Below are 23,431 nucleotides of genomic sequence, written 5' to 3'. Positions count from 1 at the left end.
CTCCTGCACTTTTAATCATCCATCCTCCTGGTCGATGATTTACCCCGTACTTCCCACTAGGAAATGAAGAAAGTTTTGAGAAACGAGTTATTCCCAATGTAAATCTCCAGTCAGCCTCTGTCAATCATGTTAGCCTTTCCCCCGGGGTAGCCTTTCTCCACCTCTTGCCTGAAAACTACACTACTATTTAATTGCTTTGTGACTTCACATTTTATTAAGAGGCAGAAAAAACATAAAGAGCTAAAACAAGGAGATAAGCCCATGGCCATAAATTGTTCCCTTAAGCAATGAAACTTGCTGCTCTGGCACAGTAAGGTGGGCATTGTGAAAATCCCCTGACAAGGCCCATTCTGCAGGAGTCCTGGGTCCCCATCACTTACAGAAACCCCTCCGGGTCTCTGTAGTGTGGCGCCATAGATCAGAATCCGGGGCGGTCAGCCACCCTCTTCCACTGCCAGCGTGAAGGGCACAGCCCGTGACTCACTGTGCTCTCTGACCCAGCCCACCCTGTAGTGTCTTCTACTCTCATGAGCCACCCCCGCCCCCGCCAAAAAAAAAGAGGCAAAAGAGAATGAGTGGAGAAAAATTCTATCCCCAGACAGCACCCCAACGTATGAGCCTCTCTCCCCAGAAATCAGCCCACGTGGTCTCTAACCCAGGGAAAACATCTTCGCTGAAGGCTACCCTCATCAACGGAGAGGAGGATCCCCTTTCCCACCCCGCTGGCTTCCCTTCTGAGCCCCTATTTCTTCCTTTGCCTCAGAACGGAAACCCTTATCAGATTATACCACATTCCTGAGTGTGCCCCAGCCCCTGCCCTCTGGAAGATTACACCCAGTGACTCAGGCAAGCCAAGCAGGACTTGGGATTTCAACTGCCCTGGGAAAAGATCAATTAGTAACTTCTCTAGCATGCTGCCAGCTAGGAAACAAAGGCTTCGAGTGTTGTGAAAGCCTACTGATGTGTATAAGAAAGTGGGTTTATGACATTGTTCCGGAAAAGCATGCAAGTATTTGCAGGGGGTGGGGAGGGGAGAGAGAGAGAGAGAGAGTGTGAGAATGTGTGTGGTGCACGCGTGTGTGTAGTGTGTGTGTGTGTGTGTGTGTGTGCTGCATACATACATGCATGCACATGTAAAAATCTAAGCATAAAAAAGCCTGGCAGGACAGACAATAAACTTAGAAGTGGTTATATGAAGGTCTGATCCAGAAGGTGAAATCCAAGTCAGGTGTTTTTTTCTGTGCACGTGTTTTCTGACAATGGGTAGGTCTCGATTTTATCGTTAATTTTAACGACAAAAGGTAAAATCTGGAAAAGAATGGTGACCAGTCTTTCCAAACCAAAAATCAGAACACATGATCTACACCGAGGCATATTCATCTCTCCTCTAAATGCAAGAGGCAGTTAAGGAAAAGTAATTTAGTCAGTGGAAAGTGGAAGTTTCAAGATTTCATTAAGTTTTTAAGAAACAGAACACAGAATATCTAAAACAGGATTGCCTAAAATATCCAGCTGGTTTAGCAGCATTCGATATTGAAAAAATGCAGCAAGTACTTAAGTTGGTTAACATCATGTCTTCCTTCAAGCCATGGGAAGTGACCCCGGGAGCATTCCCTCCTGGTCCTGGGCCAGCAGGCTCATGAGCAATTTGGCTGAAGTCAATGAACAGTTCCTTTTTGCAAAAGGACTACTCAAGGAATGATGAACAAAGAAACAAGAAACAACAACAGAGTCCCGAAGGAATTTGGGTTGGAGCACTCTTAAAAAAAACAAAAACAAAAACAAAAACAGCAGACAACAATTGCAATTGGCTACTTCATGTCTTCACATGCAGAAAAATTAATTTGCATTTGTATTTCAAACTGTACTTCAAATTCAGTTTTACACAGAGGAAATATTTAAAACCATGAAATAAAACCATAAAACAGCAATAACACAACATAGGAGAATGCCTACGCAGGCTGTGGTTGGACATGCGGATACTCCTTCGTTCTTTCTACAGATGTTGCAGAACGCCAGAAACCGAGCTGCGAACACCACAGACTCAGCCTGTTCCCAGGGAGCCACAGGCTAGCGAAGAGAACAGGACAAAGTCAATCAACGCAAAGTAACTGCATACTGGTAAGTCTCAAAGGGGATAAAAAGGGCTTATGGGATGGAGAATGCCAGAGGGAATGACCGAGCCTGGACACGAGAGCACTCTCTGAGAACCGGAAAACGACAAGGACACAGAACCACTGACATGCACTTCTGTGCCAGGGGTCGATGTCTAAGATCTTTGCATAAATCGACCCACTTAGGCCTCCCAGCAGGTCTGAGATAAGTAAGGACTATTATGATGACGATGGTGATGTTCCAGGGGTCCAAGGGCACGGAGATGGGGAACGGGAAAGTCAGGGGGACCCAAGCAGCCTGCTCTGGGGTTCTCGCTCGGGAACTGCATCTCTGAACAAGACAGAGTCGAGCACGAGCGTGTGAGCACAAGCGTGAGTGCAGGCGGCTCTGTGCACACGCGTGTGTGTGTTCACAAACAAAGGAAGAGCTCCTGCGGAATCCTGGGGGGCAGGAAGATGTTGCACGATCCCTGGAACGGAAAGGAGACCAGGGGTGCCGGGACACCGTGTTGGAGAGTAACAGAGGCGAGACTGGAGACCAGGCAAAGCGAGGTCATGTCCGGCCTTGCAGGCCACAGGGAGGAGACTGCCAGGACGGCCCAGGAAGGGTGCACCGGGACGGGGCGACACTTGAAAGAGGTCATTGTACTGTGCAAGGGCAGACTGTAGGGGTGATACCTCCAGGCCTGCCTGCTTCCTAGTTAGTCTGCATGGGGACCACAGGGAAAAGATTTCACTACCAAAAATTAAATATTTGCTTCCTTTTAAAAACACTATACAGAAGTCAAAGATCATAAAAACTTGCAATAGTTTTATAATAGAAAATCTTTTATAATAAAAACCCTCTTGCACATCAGTAACAAAAAAAAGCAAATGTCTCTCTGGAGATACGGGCAAAGGACAGGAACGGAGAATTCACAAAAGGAGAAAAATTAATGGTTCATAAATATATGACAAATGTTCACTTGTCCATAAAACTAGACAAAGGGTTTTTTTAAAATTCTATTTTAATATTAAGAAGAGTCTGGGGAAAGTATCTCTTGCATACTGTCAGTGGAATCTGTAAACTGGTTCAGATTTTTCAGGTAATAGAGATCAAAAACCTTTCCTGAATTTATATTAAAGATCATTAAAAGCAGCCTCAAAAATAGTTAGGAGCACATGTACTGACACATGTTATGGTGACAGATGGTGATAAGCACTGAGTAGTGAATCAGCTGGTCAAATCAGCCCGTTGTATACCTGAGACTAATAAGAACACTGTATGTCAATCACACTTCAATAGTAAGAAAATTCATGCCGCCATGACCACTGATACGGAGAGAAGTTTACAGTATATCTAGAAAAGCAAGTTGAAGGGCGCCTGGGTGGCTCAGTCGGGGAGCGTCAGACCCCTGATTGCAGCTCTGATCATGATCTCGGGGTTGTGGGACCGACCCCTGTATCGGGATCTATACTCAGTGCAGAATCTGCTTGGGATTCTCTCTCTCCCTCTGCCCCTTCCACTGCTCTCTCTTTCTCTCTCTCTAAAATAAATATATAAATCTTAAAAAAAAAAAAAAAAGAAAGAAAGAAAGCCAAGTTACATTTTTATATTTGAAAATCTTATTTTATATTTAAAAATCATATACATACAGTAAAGCTTCTGGAAGAACATTAACAGTGGGTATTTAGTGGTGGTAGGATTATGCACGTTAAATACATCTTTTTTGGGGCGCCTGGGTGGTTCAGTGAGTTAAGCTTCTGCCTTTGGCTCAGGTCATGATCCCAGGGTCCTGGGATCGAGCCTCACATCAGGCACATCTCTCTGCTGAGCAGAGAGCCTGCTTCCCCCTCTCTACCTGTCTGCCTACTTCTGCCTACTTGTGATTTCTCTCTCTCTGTCAAAGAAATAAATACATAATCTTAAAAAAAAAAAAGGTCTTTTTTGTCTACTTATCTTTTATTTTTCTACAGCCAATATACACTGCTTATGACAGTAAGCAAACTAAGCAAATAAACTATCGAGATCACCACATAAAAAGGCTAAATTGCCTAGTAGAGGGGGTCACAGACAGGAGACGGTATAGACTAAAGATGAAACAGGAAACGGTATGGTAGAAAGGGACTTCTAGAAGCATCTACGTAGTCTGAAACTTCGTTTCACAGATTAAGAAGTCATCGTCCCTCTTCCCACTTCACGTACTCTGTGCCTGATGATTAGCACAGCCCGACGAGGCTCATTAAACCACCCTGCACCGTGTGACAAGAGTGTGTAAATAGGGTCACTGCGGTTCTCAGTCTCTGAGCGACATCATCTGGGCCCTGCCTCTGGGGCCACAAAGGTCTTTAAAGGCAGCGCCTTGGATCCCTGGTCCACTTCATACCTGGGCTACTCTGATTAGTTCCTGTTTCTCAAACCAAAAACTGCAAACCCACCGCTCTTACCCTCAACAAATACTTTCTTCTTTCCCCGTTCTGGAGTTACATTCAGGTCCTAAGTCTTGGGCGCCCTCAAATACTCCTTTGCAAGGCAAAGCATCTGAGTCTACACCCGCTGTCTCTTCCTCCCTCCTCGCTGCAAGAGAAAGCACCCTCCCTCCCCACGTCCCCCCAGCCCCAGGTTGCATCCCGCTTTGCTCCTGCCTTTTCTAGCATGTTCTAGAGCTGGGGATCAGCCCCTGTCCCTCCCTCAGCTTTCCAGTTTGACACGAAGCACCAAGAATGAGGGTTTAGCGGCAGAAAGCCTGGGTACACACCCAGCTCTGCTACCGACCACTTCCATGAGCTAAGTGAGTAGGTCACTTAATTCCGCCTCTATGAAGCAAGGTTAATGACAGCTGGTCCAGCTCCTCGTGGCTCTGTCGTGAGGATCCCGCGAAGTAAGGCATGGGAAAGTGCTCCGTGAGCTCATAAAGCACTTTCGCATTCTACTGATTTCACACGCCTGTTCTTACTGTCTCCTCAATACCTGGGACCAGTCGGCTCCCGCTGGGGCAGGAATGGCGTATGTGTCACCTTTAGCTTCCTCACAGTGTCAACACCAACGTCACAGCTGTGTGAGCACTTCAGCTCTTACCGTGAATGACAAATTTGGTAATTGTATGTCATTGCAAAAAAATACAACTTTTTTTCTTAAAAATTATAGAAGCATGGACCTTTTTTTTTTTAAGAGTATTTATTTTCAGAGAGAGAGAGAGAGCATGAGCAGGAGAGGCAGAGGGACAAAGACTCTCTGGCAGACTGTGGTCTCATCACAAAGCCTGAGGCAGACCCCGACCTCACAACCCTGAGACCTCACAACCTGAGCTGAAATCAAGATTTGGATGCTTAACCGAATGGGCCACCCAGGGGCCCCTGAGCATGGACTTCTGGAGGACAGTACTAGCCAACGGTTACCTGAGCACATACCAAGAGTCAGCTATCACCTAGCAGCCCTGTGAGAGAGGCTCAGTATTATTTCCATTTTACTGATGGGAAGACTGAGGGAGAGTAGCTCAGGTGCGATTTGAACCCAAGCATCTAGCGCTAGCGCCCAGGCTCTTCTCACCCACTGTCCTGAGACTCCTTTGTGACAAGGACTGAAGCAGAGAGAGAGAAACCAGGCAGGAGGCCGGCTCTAGAGTATGAGAGGTGGGCCGCCCGGAGTCTTTTAACAAACAAACGAACTTACTCAAATTGACAACAGCCAGTGTTGCTGAGGGCTTCGGGTGATCGGGCACTTCCCTATGCTACTAGTTAGAATATAAACTGGTACGGCCTGTTGAGAAGACCATTAGCGGAGTGAATCAGAAACCGGAATGGAACATTCCCACATTCCTGCTGACTCAGCTGAGCCCCTCGGAGCAGGATGTCCTCGGGAACTAAGCGTGCATGTGCACGACAGTTGCACACAATGAGACAGGGCAGGGAAGCCAGAGTGCGTCACCGTGAAAGTGAACAGCACACACGTAAAAAAATGATGCTATAGATAAAGAGGAATAAGCATTTGTGGTTTTCCCCCCAGGTTTTATTTATTTCTTTGAGAGAGACAGAGAGAGCACCAGAGATGGCAAGAGAGAGCTCCAGTGGGGAGAAGCAGGAGAAGCAGACTCCCCACTGAGCAGGGAGTGGGGCTCGATCCCAGGACCCCCAGGATCATGGCCTGAGCCGAAGACAGACGCGTAACCCACTGAGCCACCCAGCGGCCCGAGGAATAAGCATCTTCTTAAGGAAAAGAGATATGCAAAATAAATAAATAAATAAATTTTTAAAAAGCCAACCTTATCTAACCGGTTCAAGTTCTGAATGGGTTCACCAGCCGTGTGAGCATGGGTAAGCCATTTCATTTCCTTGCACCTCCGTTTTCTTACGTTTAAATGAGGATAATAAAAGAGACACTTCACCAGCTTGTGAGAATTCATAAATTAATACATGTCAGGTGCTGGGGACAGAGCCCGGCCTAAAGCAAGCCTGTGGTAAATGTCACTCGCTTTGCAAATATCTAGCAAGTTGGCACGCATACCACTCACGCACAACGCACCGACCCACGTCATCACAAATATTTGTAATAAAAAATATTACAAGTAACGCATCTAAATTTGAACACGGATTTTCTCTGGAAGTGGAAGGACAGACTTTTATTCCCCCTCCTTTTAAATTCTCTAGAGGTCTGAAATTCTCTTTACTCGACGAAAGCCAGCAATATATTATCACTGAAGTATCTCCATTTTTTCCAAGTGGCCTTAGTAATACCCCTTTCCGTCTATTCACTTTCCCTAACATAATCCACTCCATGCATATTGTGTTTCTGGAAATAGGGTACTTCTCCTGATTTAATCCGAGGAGTAATACGTTTTCCCCTTTATTCTTGAGAGCCAAGCAGCTAGCTCATATTTTATCCTAAAAAAGTCTCTCCTGCCCTCTTACACATTTGCGGAGGAAGAGCGCTCCGCAAGGCTTATGAGAGCATTAAAGCGGGGTTGGGTGGGGGGGACTGGATTAAGGGCTCCAAAAAGCAAAGGTCAAGGGGACAAACAGGACAACCTCAGGACAGCCATACGGAAAACGTCCACCTCACCTCAGCCAGGTCAGGCCAGAAGATAACTGTGATCAGTGTCCCGGCCCCATGGACGCTCTCCCCCGTGTGGTCCGAAGACGGAGGCAATTCAGCTGTTCATCAGGCCGTCCAGCCGGGCGACGATCGTTCTGAAAGGAAAGGAAGCTTGGTGAGGGAAATGTCGGGGAGCCATATCCTTGCCAGGCCTGGGACCTGCGGGAGAGGGGCGTCCGTGAGTGGCTGCGGAGTGGAGACATGAGACTTAAGTCCTTTCCCCGGGGTGGGGTGGGGACGGGGGGCGGAGGGTGCAGCCCAGCATGACAGAGGGCCCACGAGAGGATGCAATCGGGGGTGTCCTTTGCTCTCAGGACAAGCTTAGTGGCTCACTCCCAGGGTGCATCCCCGTCCCTTCGAAGACGAGGGCTGGTGCCTCCTCGACGCGCGCCGTTGGCCCCCACGGCTGCTCCTGCACCAGTCGATCCGTGCAGAAGGCAGCTCGCTCACACCGTCCGTTTGGACATCTTGGTCTCCCTGTCGTTTCGGAGTCGGACCACTCCGTCAGAGAGCTGAGGCCTTTCTCAGGAAACACGTTCCATCGAGGACGTTCTCTGTGTGCGGGAGCTCTCTGGGATTCCAGCCTGGGGATGGTTTTCCAGCCACGGCGCCTTGTGGGACCACTCCGGAGCCCCTTTCTCTTGCAGTGTCCCACAGCTCTCCATCGCCCGGACCCACCACGAGCCTCCAGATGCCGCGGCACCCCAGCTCCCCCAGCAGCAGCCTCAGGCCGGCCTCGCCCTGCAGTCACCGCCCACCCAGGCTCCCTCACAGAGCAGCCGCTCCAGCCCTCCTCCTACCTGTGCCCCCTCAGCAGCCCCCACTCCCCGGGGTCTCAGTTCTCTGGACCGCGAAGTAGAGAACGGACTAAAATGGTCTCCATCCTCATTGTGCTTGGAAGTCGGAGGTCGCTGCGCTTAAATCCTGGCCCAGGCGCTCCCTGCCTTCCCACAGAGCGCAGTCTGCCACGTGTGAGATGGGAACAGGCTGTCTGCCCCCTCAGGTTGCTCTAAAGGTAAGAACTAGGAGACCATGTGCCTGGCGTATACCAGAGGCTCGAGAAATAGGAGGGCTCCCCACCCGGCCTTAGAGGGTATGTGCAGATGACTTTGCTGGTCTTTGAATTTCCAAATCTAGTGTTCTCTTACATCCAGATCCGTGGCAGTAATAACATTCTCTCCTGGCAAACATAAACTGCTCTGAGAACCGTCAGCGCCTTCCATAATCTAGCTCTACTCTACCTCATCTTCCTCCAACATCCAACAAACACCTTCTCTCTTTGCCAGGCTAAGTCTTCTAGGTTCCAAAGCACACACCCTTAGACCCTATCTGTGGACCCATCACTCCCCATGGGGGACGCGGCTTTCCTTATTCCCCATCAAGGCCCCGCTGAGCCCCTGGCCCTCCCAAGGCCCAGGTTCCAGGTGATTTAACCCTCACATGGTGTCCTAACAGCCCTATCCATTGTTTCGTGTTTATCAAGCTCGGTGGTCCAGCTGGATTGGGGCTATTCTGATTATTTTAAGTTTTTCACTTTAGATCACGTTTCAGTGTTTATAAGCCAGGTATTTTGGGGATCAGCTTTGCAAATGTTTTTTGAAATTTATATGCCTTTGTGCCTTAATGTAATAAGATTTTTTATTTTTTAATTTTATTTATTTTTTTTTTTAAGATTTTATTTATTAGAGACACAGGGAGAGAGGGAAGGCAAGTAGGGGGACGTGGGAGAGGGAGAAGCAGGCTTCCTGCTGAGTAGAGAGCCTGATGCGGGGCTCGACCCCAGGATCCCGGGATCATGACCTGAGCCGAAGGCAGACGCTTAACAACTGAGTCACCTGTGCCCCAAGATTTTTTTTTAATTAATGCCACTATTTTCATTTGCCCGGAGTCTCACCCAGGAGCTTATTCTGATGCAACGAGGAAACCACACACAGAAAACCCAGGGGCCTCCTCACGGAGCCAGAAGAGTTCTAAGCACATCCAGCACCTACAGATTTTGTGTCAGGGCACATGCTGAGAAGCCAGCTTGTGATCAAACCCTCTGCATCAACCGGGGGACTCACAGGAGAGAAAGGGGACTGGCTGCCACTGTTTACCTCAAGAAAGGCGGTGGCTGTGATTTCAGGGCTACATGAAGGTTCTAAGGGGGATGATAGGAGAAAGAGTGACAGAGAAAGAACCACCTTGGAAGGAGACACAGAGGAGGGGACACGGGCAGAAGAACTGTGTAGAGGAGAGCACAAGCCCAGAGAAACAGAAGCGATGTCGAAGGCCGTGGATGGGGGACTCACCAGAGGTCCCTGAACTTCACTAGTAAGGTGGCCACTGGTGACCCCTGGGGACGATTTGCAATCGTGCTGGTACAGGACGCAAGCTGAAGGGGACTGAGCAGAAAGCAGGAGGCAATGGAGACAAGCAGAGATAAGCCATAGAGTTTGTCCTGGTCATTTTGTACCCGGAAGCTTACCTGACTTAAGCCAGTAAAAGTACCTCTCCTGTTGCTTATTCCCTTGCTCCTGGCTTCGCCACGTGCACAGAGCTCAGTCACCAAAAACAACTGACTGCAGACCCTCTCTGCCCAGCACGCCCTGGGCGTGCCTGCTTCTACTTCTCTAAGAAACCTTCCAGAACTATTCAACGGCCATATGCTGACCACTTTCAGCATCGAAATTCTATTTCCCTCTTCAGGAAAATGATAGTTATCTATTTATCAGAGAAAACAAACATACAAACCCCCCCCCCCCCCGGGGCAACCCACACACTACAATATGTCAGGTCAAAAGGAGCAAAAGTCCAAGTTCAGGTGAGATTCTAGAGGATGACCTCGAGGTGACTTGCATAATTTATGCTAACCTGCCAAAAAGAGAACTTTAAACAGTTTTGTCTTCCTTCAAAATAGGGCTTTAAGCTTAGAGCCATCAGACAGGTACCTCTGAAACTAAGAATACGCTGTATGTTCATTAATTGAATTGTGAAATGAACTGAATTGGATTTAAATGTAAAAAAAATATTTAAAGGAAAAATCAGATATGAATAAAGAAAAAAATGAAAAGCATTATTAGCATTTTTAGTCTTCTGCTTTGGTAGGTACTCATGACACATTTAAAAACAAAATACACAAAAGTGTCTCCAGGGACTTAAGAGACTCGGTAACAGAATTATCGCCAGCTGGGTTTCCAGTGACGTTTCTTTCTCAACAGTAACTCTGGTGTCTCTGCCGGTAGCTCCCCAGGCTACCAGCTCCTGTACCGTCCCGTCCACTCTGTGCTTTAACAACCTCTCTTCTCCCTCCTCTGTCCCGTGTCTTGACCGCCGAGGAGCCGTTCTGGTCACAGGATAAATATTTCCGTTTAGGAACCAAGGCCACTTTATCAGCCCCTACAGACTTAACCCCGTGGCCGCCTACTTTCCAACATTCCAATTACCCTTCAAGGTTCTTCGGGAGGTTATACGTTGGTGATGACTGTGGTAACAGTAGACACGTGAGCCCGTGCTCTTGTTGCGGGCGGTGGGAGGCAAGGGCACTGCTGCATCAATATTTTATGTGGAGCCGATGCTGAAATCCTAGACGAGGAGGCATGCACAGGGCCTCGGTCATCTGCTGGTTGCCCAAGGTGGCAGAGTTTTCTTAATGCCGCGAGCAAGCTTTGTCACCTGCTAGAGGGTTCTCCTTGATTTGCTCCTAAATATCTCCCCCCCAACACACACATGCACCCGAGATGTTTTTTATTTTTTGATGCCGTAACTGTGCTGTGGGCCAGGCTGCGGATGACCTAAGGGCGAAGGATGGCGGCTGATCCGCCCAAGTGTCCCTGTCGCCGGCAGCCTGGTGCGCGCAAAGTCTGAGGGCAAAAGTGCGCCGTGTGTGGGAGCCAGGTAGGGGAGCCCCCTGCAGAACTAAATCACCCCTCGCCAGAGACGGGGAGAAGCAAAAGCTCTCCGGATGCTTGTACGAATTCACGGGAGAGGCATGGAAAACGGTTAGGCACGGGAAGGCTACTCCTCTGCAATCGACAGGTTTCCCAGCGGGCTCTGGAAACAGCCCAACAACAAACGCCGTTATGCACCTGGCTTGGAGCAGGACCAGCTCCCTCCAAATCTGGAGCCGAGAGGAAGAGCAGAAGATGCCTCTGAGCGGCGACCCGACCCAGGGGACGGTGGCTCATGCCTGCAGAGGAGCTGGGCCAGCTCGAGGCCTGGCTGTTGGCTGGACGTGGACAGTCTCGACCCCAGGGCGGGAGGCGTCTCCGTGTGTCTGCCTGGCCCCGCTTCCCTCATTCCTGGGCCTGGAGGGCTCTGGCTTCCCTGCACCAGGGAGGCTGTGGTCGGAAGGAGGACATAGCTAAGATGGTTGCAGGAGAGCTGAGGGTGAAACGTGGAGCAGCAGAGGGTCACACTCACTCGCTGGCCGTATCCCCAGACACGAGGGTCCGAGAGAATGGCAGGAGGGGGAGCCTGGACTCCTCATGTGACAAAGTGCCCCCTCCCCAGCCTCAGTTCTGACCCAGCAGCAGCAAGGATCAGTGTGAAGAGATGACCTGGGGGCCTTCCGACGTCACGACGAAGAGCAGGAGCCTGGGATAACTCCAGCGCCGTCTGGGGAGGATGACACGGAGGAGAGCCGCCAGCCTCACCTTTCCGCGACCACCAGCGACGCAGAGTCAGAGGAGCACAGCATTTCTTCACCCCGAGTCTGTGCACCAAGACTCTTCCCCAATCTGAATTCACCCCTGAGTGAGCAAACGAACCCACGATGCCGAAAGGATTAGCATCTAACAACCTACACAGATTTTCTGAGTCTTCGTTCAGATTCACCGAGTTCCATCAGGAGAGGAGAGCGGCACTCAGAGGAAAGGATGCTCTCCCAGGAGGGACTCAGGAGGCTTTTCCACCACGCGGGCATTCACGGTGAACGTCAGCCTTGCTCGTCACCAGAGCTGTGTAAAGGGTCTGCGCCGACAGAGGCAGGTGTCACCGGAGGCATCACCCGCTCCCAGCCCCGAGGCCTCGTGGGGCAGAGTCACTTCGGGAAATCCACGATCATCCGTGACCGGACGCCCCAGTCTGCCCCAAGGTTCTTCAGGTCCAGCAGCCAGATCTTCTGGGAGCCAAAGAGGGCACCTCCCCCAGAGCGCACAACTAATGAATAAACCCACAGCAACATGTTCGTGGTATGCGTCGGGGGAGACTCCCCACAGCAACTACTCCCTTCTCTGGAATGTCCTGACCCAGCCAGAGGGTCAGAGCTGACTCGCCCATACTGCCCCCCCATATACACACATCTCACCCAGCCACGGCCTCACGGGGCCCATGAAGACGTCAGGCCCATGTGAAACAAGACGCCTCTCCCGTAGGGCTTCAAAGCAGCAGCCGGGGGCCAGAAGCAGGTGGCCCGGGAACCGACAGCGCCGGTCTGCGGGAAGGCGGCGGGGAGCTGAGAGCAGGCGAGACGACACACAGCGTCCTCCCCCGCCTCATGCTCTCTGGTTTTGATCCTAGGTCTTCTCTGAAGAGTCGGGATTCTCTTCACGATCCTGAGAAAGCCCTCCTGGAGTTGGTGTGACCCTCACAGCCAAAGACACCCAAGAGAACACCATCCTCTCCCGGTTACCGTGTTCTTAGTTTAACAACTGGGTGCCCTGGGCGAGCACTGGAGCAGACCCGAGAAGGCAGAGCCAGGCTGGGGGTATGAGGGGCAGCAGGGCAGGGGGTGCCCGGTGGAGTCCATGCTCTGAACTCGGAACACATCTGGGCCTCTTGTCCCCCATTTCAGCGTGCCTGACCACCAAATTATACCTCACCGAATCCTGTTTTTCTAGGCTTGCATGGTGAATAGCCTGCTTTAGCTGATATTTTACATATATATATATAAATATATATATATCAATGTAGTCCATTCCTGTTTCCACCTGCTGATATTCTATTAAATCAAGATAGGAAGGTAAAAGGGCGTCTGGGTGGCTTAGTCATTAAGCCTCTGCCTTTGGCTCGGGTCATGATCCCAGGGTCCTGGGATCGAGCCCTGCCTCAGGCTCCCTGATCCGTGAGGAGACTGCTTCTTTCTCTGCCTGCTGCTCCTCCTGCTTGTGCTTTCTCTTTCTCTCTGACAAATAAACAAAGGAAATGTTTAAGGAAAAAAAAAAAAGATATGAAGGTAAAACCCCGAGGGGGATATTTGTACTCTGCACGGTGCCACCCCGATATAGGCTTGTCATCTTCAAGATGGAATTATCAGCAGAGCTTGAGCCTGCGTTACAAGACAAGTTAAACATTGCACAGAGGTGGGAGAAAATAGTTATCTAAAGTAACACAGTTTGGGGGTTTGGGGGGTTTTGTGGGCAGAAAACTGGTAGGGTCTGGAATAACTTCCCCCATAAACACCCATGTGTAATTTCTTGATACGGTGAAAGAATAGTCAACTCGGTCAAGCATATTTTCTCTTCACTTGTCATACGTGATTTTTCCTTAAAAACTTGCAATGAGGGACGCCTGGGTGGCTCAGTTGGTTGGACAATTGCCTTCAGCTCAGGTCATGATCTCGGAGTCCCGGGATCGAGTCCCGCATCAGGCTCCCAGCTCCATGGGGACTCTGCTTCTGTCTCTGCCCTTCTCCTCACTCATGCTCTCTCTCCCTGTCTCTCTCTCAAATAAATAAATAAAATCTTTAAAAAAAAAAAAAAAAAAAAAACCTTGCAATGATCTTGTAACAAGGTATAAAGCTAGCTGTTTGTGTATGTATATAGCTTTTTGTAAAAATCAACAGTCCAATACATTCTTAAACTGCAATACTGTCCAGGAGAGCAAAATTAAAAGATATTCAATTTTTAAATTTTACACAGAGGGCTCAAGGAAAGAAAAGCTTTTCTCTTTTAGGATTAATCAGTAGGAGAATAGTTAACTGACCATGTAAACTATACTATTAATACACACAACTTTTTTACCATCTGTGGTTTGGCAAAGGGTGGGAAATAAAAAAAAAGAAGAAGTTACACTTGAGAAACTGCACAGTGAATAAGGAGCATCTGTCATCCAAAATACACTTCCTTTCTTTGTATCTAAATTTTATATAAAGGAGGAAGAACATTTCCAACTTCAAGCAAAGCAAACAAAAGGTGAATGAAGGCTTGTACGTGTGTGAGACCAGATCAGAAAGTGCTTTCCCTCCGATGGGCTTACCGCTCGGCTCAGTCCTGCCCTTCAAACCAGGAGCCCCGGGATAGAACGTTTCATACTCTCCAGGATTCCGACCCTCTTTCAGCTCTCCGTGGAGCAGGTGACCACATCTGAAGGTGACCGGGGGCAAGGTGGCAGGAAGTCCCTCGCTAGACCCTGAGGCCTCGAGGAAAGGTGTGCAAGCAGGTAATGACCCACTACCAGCACCCGGGCAGGGGTTCCGTACGGTGCCACTCTGAGCTGCGGTGCGCTCTTATCCCCAAAGTCTAGATGCCAAACATCTTTACTTTCCCAGAAAATCAGAGCAAAATGTACCATTAAAAACAAAACAAAACAAAAAAATGAAACAGGAGCACCTGGGTGGCTTGGTCGGTTAGGCGGCCGATTCTTGATTTGGGCTCAGGTCCCGATCTCGGGGATGCTGATATCGAGCCCTACATTGGGCTCTGCGTTCAGTGGTGAGACAGCTTCAGGATTCTCCCTCTCCCTCTGCACCAACCCCACTCTCTCTCTCTCTCTCTCTCAAATAAATCTTAAAAACAAACAAACAAAGACAACCAAGCACCTAAAACTAGCAGTTTTCAAATCTAAGTGTAACTCCGAATCCAAAGCATTAATCTATTAAAGCACAGATGGCCGGTTCCCACCCGAGTGTCCGAGTCACCAGGTCTGGGGTGAGGCCTGAGAATGTCCATTTCCAACAAGTTCCCAGGGGACATGCATTGCTGCCGCAGGCAGGGCTGGTGGTGGTGTTGGGGGACGGGGTGGGGTGGGGGGTGCGGGCACCACATCTTGAGAACTACTGTCTTAAACAGAAGCAGACAAAGGGCGTGCACGAGCTCTACAGGACAGGGTACGAGCTTGGTGTGGACGACAGGGACAGCTGTTCACCACGCCCCTCCCGTCAGGAGCAGGAAGTCAACCACTTTACGAGCCCTGCTCCCCTCTCCGGCATGTCTGTCCTAGAACTCCTGCTCCAGGGAGAGGCACCGAGCTCAGCAGGAGGGCCCCACATCTCAAGCACAAACCCCATGTCCTGTGACCCTGTGAGCTGGGGCGCAGCCCCCAACATGAAAGAATGTAGCAGCAACGCCCGGTGCTCACCCATCAGAGAACCAAAGCTAATGGCCAATGTCACTCCTGAGAGTGAGACTCCAACCGGAATACAACGAAGCAGCCACGAGGCCCGAGGGGTACAGTAAGGGCACAGCCCAACAGGAGAGGGGCTGGGGGAAAGGCACCTGCTGGAGAGATGCAAGCACACAGCAGCTCCCCTTCTTCTGCCTCCTGACCTGTCCTCTCCCTGCACCTTGAAAAGTCAGGTTGGGGGGGGGGGCTGTGGGGGCCATCTGTGCCAAGGAGGCTGCCCCCTGCTCCCCAGCCTCTCTCCCCTCAGACCCCCGCGGGTCTGATCACCCTGGCGACTCTGAGCATTGAGAACAACACCCACAGGTTCCAAAGCCGTGCTTCTCAAACTGGCACCTGCGTCACAAGCACACAAAGGGCTCTGAAAACACAAACTGCCGGGCTCTGACCTCCGGGTGCAGTTCCGCAGATCCGGGGTAAAGCCGACAATTTAGATTTCTAACAAGCTCTCAGATGATGCCGATGGCCCAAGGACCACACTCAGAGCCACCTGTTGGGCTATTCCTTGCTATTAATGAGTACACTATCTCCTTTAATTAGTTTATTACATGAAAGAGAGTATGAACATGGCTTTTGTCACCAACCTTGCGACTGACCTCAGACAGTACAGCACTTTCTGTGCTTTAATTCTCCACCCGTAAACTGAGAACACCTACCTCCCAAATACTGTTGACCTGATGAAAGGTTATTACTGAGTAATTTAAAAGACGTCCCCCACTACCAGCTGCTGCCTTGTCTTTTAGAATATTGCTGACTGCCTCAATAGAAATAATTTATAACATTTAAGACAAATACCCATACCCCTCCTCCACACAAGATTGGAGAAATCCTTCTCTTTTAAAAAAGACAAAGTCTAGCCAATGTGAGCCTTCCCCAAATGCAGAAAAATTGAAGATACTTTTGATTATTCCTCATGGAAAGAGATATTACTTCAGTCAAGCTCCATGTTATGTGTAACGACCAAGCAAACACACACAGGTTTCAATTTGAAATATACATACTTTTTAAAAAATTTTTTAAAGAGTGTGTACTTTCGACAAAGAATTACAAAATGCAATGGCTTCTTCCCAGTTGAGAACACAGGGCTGTACAGTTGCCCATTTCAATATTAACAATCAGGTAAATGCCAGATTTCAATCTTGGGAAGTAAGAGCAGGGATCCAGGCTTATTTCCCCAGAGTACCCCAGTCAACTAGGTCAGGCAGCAAAGTTCGCCAAGGAAATGCTCTCAACCTCATTAATTATCAGAGCCCAGGTTCTGGCATTTCAAGACAGAGAGCTGGCGCCCTGCCCAGTCACCCTCCTCCCGTTCCTCAGCCTTTATGGAATATTACAAGCACAGACCTCCTGTCACCTTTCCCAGGAGGGAAGTGGGGCTGAAGTGGGCCTTTCAAATATTTGCAGTCCAGGGGCGAAGTGAGTCCATGCTAGTGATGATCAGTGAGTTCTAATGGGACAATACAACTCCCTCCAGGACAAAGACAGAGCCAGGTTAGACTTGCAAGCATCTTGGGGACACAGAGCACAGGTGGATGGGCAAAGCCAGCCGCTAGCTTCCTTGCTCTCGGCCTCTAATGAAAGCCACCAGCAATTACAAGAATGAGAAGTGTGCTGTTCATCGACAGTTAACCCCATCTAATACTAAACATTCGCAAAGTGTGTATGTATCTCCTTTACCGTGTAAGGTAGGGAGCCTGGGCTCCCTCCGTCAGTCATTCTTACCCCAAGGGGGTAACTCTTCAGTCTTTTCACTCAGGATGTCTAGAGCAAACATCAATCCATCTCAACGGAGAGCAGTGACTTATGAGAGAGAAGACAAGAACACAATGGGGGAAAGAAAAGTTCCTTCAATAAACAACGGGGGGAAAATTGAACAGCCACAGGCACAAGAATGAAACTGGACCTCTCATACACACACACACAAAATCAACTCAAAATAGATGAGGCATCTGAACATAAGACCTGCAACCACAGAACTCCTGAGGTCAGTCAGCTGATGATTTTTTTTTTTAATATGACACCAAAAGCAAAAGAAACAAAAGAAAAAATAAAACAAGTGGGACTAAATGGAACTAAAAACCTTCTCCACAACAAAGGAGATCATCAATAAAATGAAAGGGCAACTTTCTGAATGGAAGCTGATAAGGCTTAATATCCAAATTATATAAATTATAATATCCAAATTATATAAAGAAGGGCACCCAGTTGGCTCACTTGGTGGAGCATGTGACACCTGATTTCAGGGTTGTGAGTTCAAGCCCCATGTTGGGTGTGAAGATTACTTTAAAAAAAAAAAAAAAAAAAAGGAAGGAAGGAAGGAAGAAAGAAAGAAAATCTTTAAAATAAAAACAACTCATGCAACTTAATAGCAAACAAAACAAACCAATAAATAGCAACGCCACAAACCAATTAAAAAATGAGCAGAGATCTGGATACTTTTCCAGAGATACAGAGATGGATAACAGATACATGAAAAAGATGCTCTATAACATCAATCATCAGTGAAATGCAGACCCAAACCACAATGAGATGTTACCTCCCACTTGTTAGAGTGGCTAATACCAAAGACAAGAGGAGGAGTAGGACACCTGGCTGGCTCAGTTGGTGGAACGTGTGGGTCTTGATCGCAGGGTCATGCGTTTGAACCCCAACTGGGTGTAGCTAACACTTAAATAAATTAAAAAAAAAAAAAAAACATAAGAAGTACCAAGTGCTGGTGAGGATATGGAGAAAAGGGACCCTGTATGCAAGGTTGGCAGGCATGAAAAGTGGTGCAGCCACTCTAGAAAACAGCAAGAAGCTTCCTCGAATAATTAAAAGTAGAGCTACCATATGACCCAGCAAACTCGAGTTCTGGATATGTATGTGAAGAAAATGAAAACCCTACTTTGAAAAGCTATCCACATCCCCACTTCACTGCAGCATTATTGACAAGAGTCAAGATTTGAAAACAGCCTAAGGGTCCTTAATGGATGTGGACAAGCAAAATGTGGCATATATTTTACCACATATAAATGTGGCAGCGAAAACATTGCTCAGTCATAAAGGAGAACCGGATCGTGCCACCCGTGACAACACAGATGGACCTAGAGGGTGCAAGTGACATTAAGTCAGACAGAGAAAGACAAATAGTATATGATCTCTCTTATATGTAGGACCTAAACCACCAAAAAAAAAAAAAAAAGGCAAAACCAAGCTCACAGATGGAGAACAGGCTGGCAGTTCCAAGGGTGGGGGTGGGGGAAGGGGATGGGCAAACTGATCATTGTTGTTTAAATAAAAATTTTCATTTAATTGCTGCTTGACATGTAGGTCTTTTTTTAATTCATTATACAAAGATTTTTTTCAACACTTCTTTCAATAAGTTCCAGTTAGTTAAGATAAATATGTCCTCTTAAAAAGCATAAATATATTTTTAATCACTGTTTATTATATATACAAGCTAGAGACATCTAAGTCTACGAAAAACTGAGGTTCTAATTCCAAGTCATTTGCAACTGAAATGACTGAAAAAAGGAAAACCCAGAGGTCTTCCCAGCAGCTGCTGGGGTAGACCAGCAGACACACAGGCTCAATTAGCATCTCCAGGTTGTTCTGACCTTGACCCACAGGGAAACTGGGAAGAACATTTGATGACTGTAGGACTTGACTTTATGAGACAAGAAGTTAAAGGATAAAATGTGAATCTTTACCAAATACCTAAATTTTTCCTACAAACCCCTATTTCTCCTTCCCTGATTAATCTGTGCCTTTTCAAGAAAAATTATCTTTAATTTTTCTGATATATTAGGAAAAACATCTCACTCTGTGCATCTAAGTTTCTTGGCTGAGACTTGCTCCAACTGCATTTCAGCATTCAATCCAAGAAGCAGAATCGTGTGTTTCTAACCATAAATTTACATGAGATTTTAAGTGCCTGGGGACCGGAGCAACTATCTTGGTCATTGTTTCCTTGTTTAAAAATGTACTCTGTCTTAAAGATATTTGATTGAAAAATGACGCATGGCCTATTTCCTTACCTATTAAATTGAAAAAAAAGCAATCTATCTTGTTCAACATGTGCTCTCCCTTACTAAATCTTAACAAATAATGCATTCCTAAGGCTCTGGTGCTCAGAATTTTCTTTAAAGGTCTCCTACATTAGAACAAATCCACTAGAGGCACCTGGGTGGCTCAGTGGGTTAGGCCCCTGCCTTCGGCTCAGGTCATGATCTCAGGGTCCTGGGATCGAGTCCCGCATTGGGCTCTCTCCTCAGCGGGGAGCCTGCTTCCTCCTCCTCCTCTCTCTCTCTCTCCCTGCCTCTCTGCCTACTTGTGATCTGTCAAATAAATAAATAAAATCTTAAAAAAAAATAAAAAGAACAAATCCACTAACATCTACCACCAAAAGAACACTATGTAACTTCTGCATTACCAACCTCCAGCAATGGTCAACGGTCCCCTCCAGGGAAACTTTTCTCTGCCTCTGACATGTACATAACTGTATCCAGTACCACTATTTGTCTTGGTAACAATGCTTTTCTTGTAGAGAAGACACATGACACCACCTTTGCACACTAACACCCCACAGAAGGAGATGCTCCTGGATGGAGCCCCACAGCTGGGTGGAAGAGCACTGAGATCACCCCCACTGAGACAGACGCTCACATCCCACCATGGGGTGGACAATGGTCCCATTTAAAAGAAATAAATTGGGGGCGCCTGGGTGGCTCAGTGGGTTAAAGCCTCTGCTTTCGGCTTAGGTCATGGTCCCAGGTTCCTGGGATGGAGTCCTGGATCGGGCTCTCTGCTCAGTGGGGAGCCTGCTTCCTCCTCTCTCTCTGCCTGCCTCTCTGCCTACTTGTGATCTCTGTCTGTCAAATAAAGAAATAAAATCTTAAAAAAAATTAAAAAATTTTAAAAATTTTAAAAAACAAAAGAAATAAATTGGGCAAAACACATCCAGGGTCTTTAGAGTGATTACAGTTATTCGGTATTATTTCTATATATGTTCATACACATATACACACATATATACACACATACATATACACACATACACACACACAAGTTTATAATTTCTAACCCAGTCACTTTGCTTCTAATAACACACATTAAAGAAATAAGGTTCACAACAATAGAAAAAATTAGGCACAAATACATGTATTGCCCCACTAACTACCACAATAAAATGTCAGAAATTTAAATTACTATTAAACAGTAGGGAGACACTAAACATGCGTATGAAGTCTTATGAAGAACTAAGTCAAGGAGTCTTCAATAACTTTATTAACATGAAGAGCAACATAATTTAGTCTCCCTCAATATATCTTAAAAACTTACAAAAAGTACAAATTTTCAAATTGCTTAGTCTATGTGACTATTAGTATGTGTGACTTAGTATATGTCACTATTAATGTCAGTGAATGGAGACACTGTCCTGTGCTCAGTGTCCATAATAAAGAGGGTAAAGCAGTATGCTTCCAGATCTTATCAAAAGCTTTAAGAAAGCCATTTCTGCCTTTTACAGTGATGAAAGTTCCTCTAACAGATTAACTTTCTGATCAGAACACCTCCTGGACAGGGTCTAGGTCACAGATCAGGTTTCTAGGGAGCGGAGTCTTGATTTCTGACTGTCTACACCCAGCCAGACCCACTGGGTAACAGTGTAGCCAGCCAGCAAGACTCTTGTGATCTTAAAACTGTCACCCCGGCTAGGAAAACAAGTCTTCATATTCAGGGCATGCTAAGGACATCACATTTTCACAGTAATTAAAATACAGGGGCAGATTTTTAAAAAGAAGTCTAAGTGAGTTTTACAGAAATAACATCTTTTTCAAATGTCCATAATTTGCTATATATGTTTATGCAAATATCATACATAACTTACTGTATATATTTATACCAAATAACATATATAGATATTTATCATATATAAACATATATACAAATATAACATATATAAAAATTATTTAAATATACTAAGGAATTCAATACATTCTTAGCACACCACACTCGAAGCACATCAGAGAAATACTAGGCATTTAAGCAAGCAAAAAAAAAAAAAAAAAAAAAGCCAAATACATAGAGGAAAAGAAATTATTTTCCTAAATAACCATTGCTTCAAAGAAATATAAATCCTAACATGAGACTGCTTTGACAATAACAGAAACACTTGGGCCTGGAGAAGTTGGGAAATTAACAAAACAGAAACCCTATAGGTCAAATCTTATGCATCCGGCCAAGGTGAGCACAAAGCTAAAAGCAAGCAAGTCCTGAGTAATTACAGTAAGTGAACTACACATGCAATGAGGAAAAACACCCAACTCCATTTGTTAGAAAAATTACTATGAAACACTAGAGCAACAGTGACTGCATTAAAAAAAAAACAGAAACAATAAATCCAGGAGTTGATTTAACATTCAATAAAAGGGGTGCCTAGATGGCTCAGTTGGTTAAGCATCTGCCTTCAGCTCAGGTCATGGTCCCAAGGTCCTGGGATCCAGCCCTACATGAGGCTCCCCAGAGCCTGGTTCCCCCCCTGCTGCTCCCCCTGCTTGTGCTCTCTCACTCTCAAATAAATAAAATCTTAACAAAATAAAATAAAATCCAATAAAAAATAATAAAATCCTATCAAAGAAGTTAAGTGTGTATCTCTTCTAAGGGTACCTCAGTAAATAGTAAAGTAAATACTATTAGAAAAAAAAAAGCACTAGGACATATTGAGGGAATTGAAAAAAGAATGATGAATAATACAGATGAAAAAGTTATGCTTTTTGAAATGGACATGACACAATGGAGGGGCAGCAGGAAGACTAGTAAACGGTGCCTTTAGCAGGTGGAAACAGCTGGGAGTCAGGTAGACTCAGGTGAGGTCTCTGCCCCAACAGCCTCCCAAGTCCTCTGTGCCCCGCAGAGGGGATGGTCCTGGACAGAGCCACACTGGGACCACCCGTACCAGCCCCAGGGGCTAGGTCAGCTGGGAAATGGGCATTCGCTCATACACTGCCCTGGGGTGGCTATTGCTCCCATAGTTAAAAGAAATCAACTAGGCAACATGTATCACTGTCCTTTAAAGTGGTTACAGCTTTAAAAATAAATGTAACTTCTGACCCTGTAACTTTGCTTCTAATAATACGCCTTAAGAAAACATGTTTTAAACTCCCCCTCCCCCACGGATTAAGTAACGTAAATTCACTGCCCCACGATTATAATAGCAAATAGTTAGAAACTGAAATGACTACACAGATTTCATGTTTATGAAGATTTTATGAAGATGTGGAAATGCTTGTATTATACAATTAAGTGAAAACTGGGTATGAAGTTGATTCCACAAAAAATACATACAAGGGACTAGAAGGAAATCCAACAACGTTTCAATAATGTTTGTCCTTGGTCTCAAGACAGTCTTGGGGGCCTGATCTTTAAAACCTCTGAGGCTTAGGGGCACCTGGGTGGCTCAGTCAGGTAAATGTCCAACTCTTGATTGTGGCTCAGGTCATGATCTCAGGGTCATGGGATCGAGCCCCGGGTAGGGCTCCCTGCTCAGCAGGGAGTCTGAGATTCTCTCTCCTCCTTCTACTCCTCTCTCTGCTCACTCACTAAAATAAAAAAAAAATTTAAAAAAAAAAAAAAAAAACCCTCTGACACTTAAATGTGCTGAGAATAAGGTAGCACACGTTGACTTCATACCGGGTACCTAGTGGCTCAAAAGAAATGCAAGCACCCATCACATAGGGTCACCTTCCACACCTCCCACCGGACTGGTCTGTGATTTTAGTCAAATCGCAACTTCTGAGCTTTATTTTCCTCTCCGTACGGTGGGAATAATCGTAGTGACCGATCCGCGGCAGGAAGGGGAGCTTAAACAAAGAATACAGAGTGGAGAACTTAGGCCTTCAATAAACGTTAGTGCTCGCCTCTCCCTCTCCTCGGAAAACAGTAAATT

General features: G+C 46.8%; 1 protein-coding gene across 2 annotated transcripts in view; it reads right to left on the bottom strand.

The window, feature by feature from the left end:
* The window catches only part of KANK1 (KN motif and ankyrin repeat domains 1), a 193,539-nt gene that overhangs the window by 121,874 nt on the left and 48,234 nt on the right, over window positions 1-23,431 (bottom strand). For both annotated transcript variants that reach the window (XM_059143268.1, XM_059143270.1), the window contains exon 2: window positions 7,153-7,280. The gene's annotated coding sequence lies outside the window, so the exon portion shown is untranslated. The remainder of the gene's footprint in view (window positions 1-7,152; window positions 7,281-23,431) is intronic.

Source organism: Mustela lutreola, chromosome 12, assembly GCF_030435805.1.
Source record: "Mustela lutreola isolate mMusLut2 chromosome 12, mMusLut2.pri, whole genome shotgun sequence".
NCBI classification, from domain to species: Eukaryota; Metazoa; Chordata; class Mammalia; order Carnivora; family Mustelidae; genus Mustela; species Mustela lutreola.
This window is presented reverse-complemented; position numbering and strand designations above follow the sequence as displayed.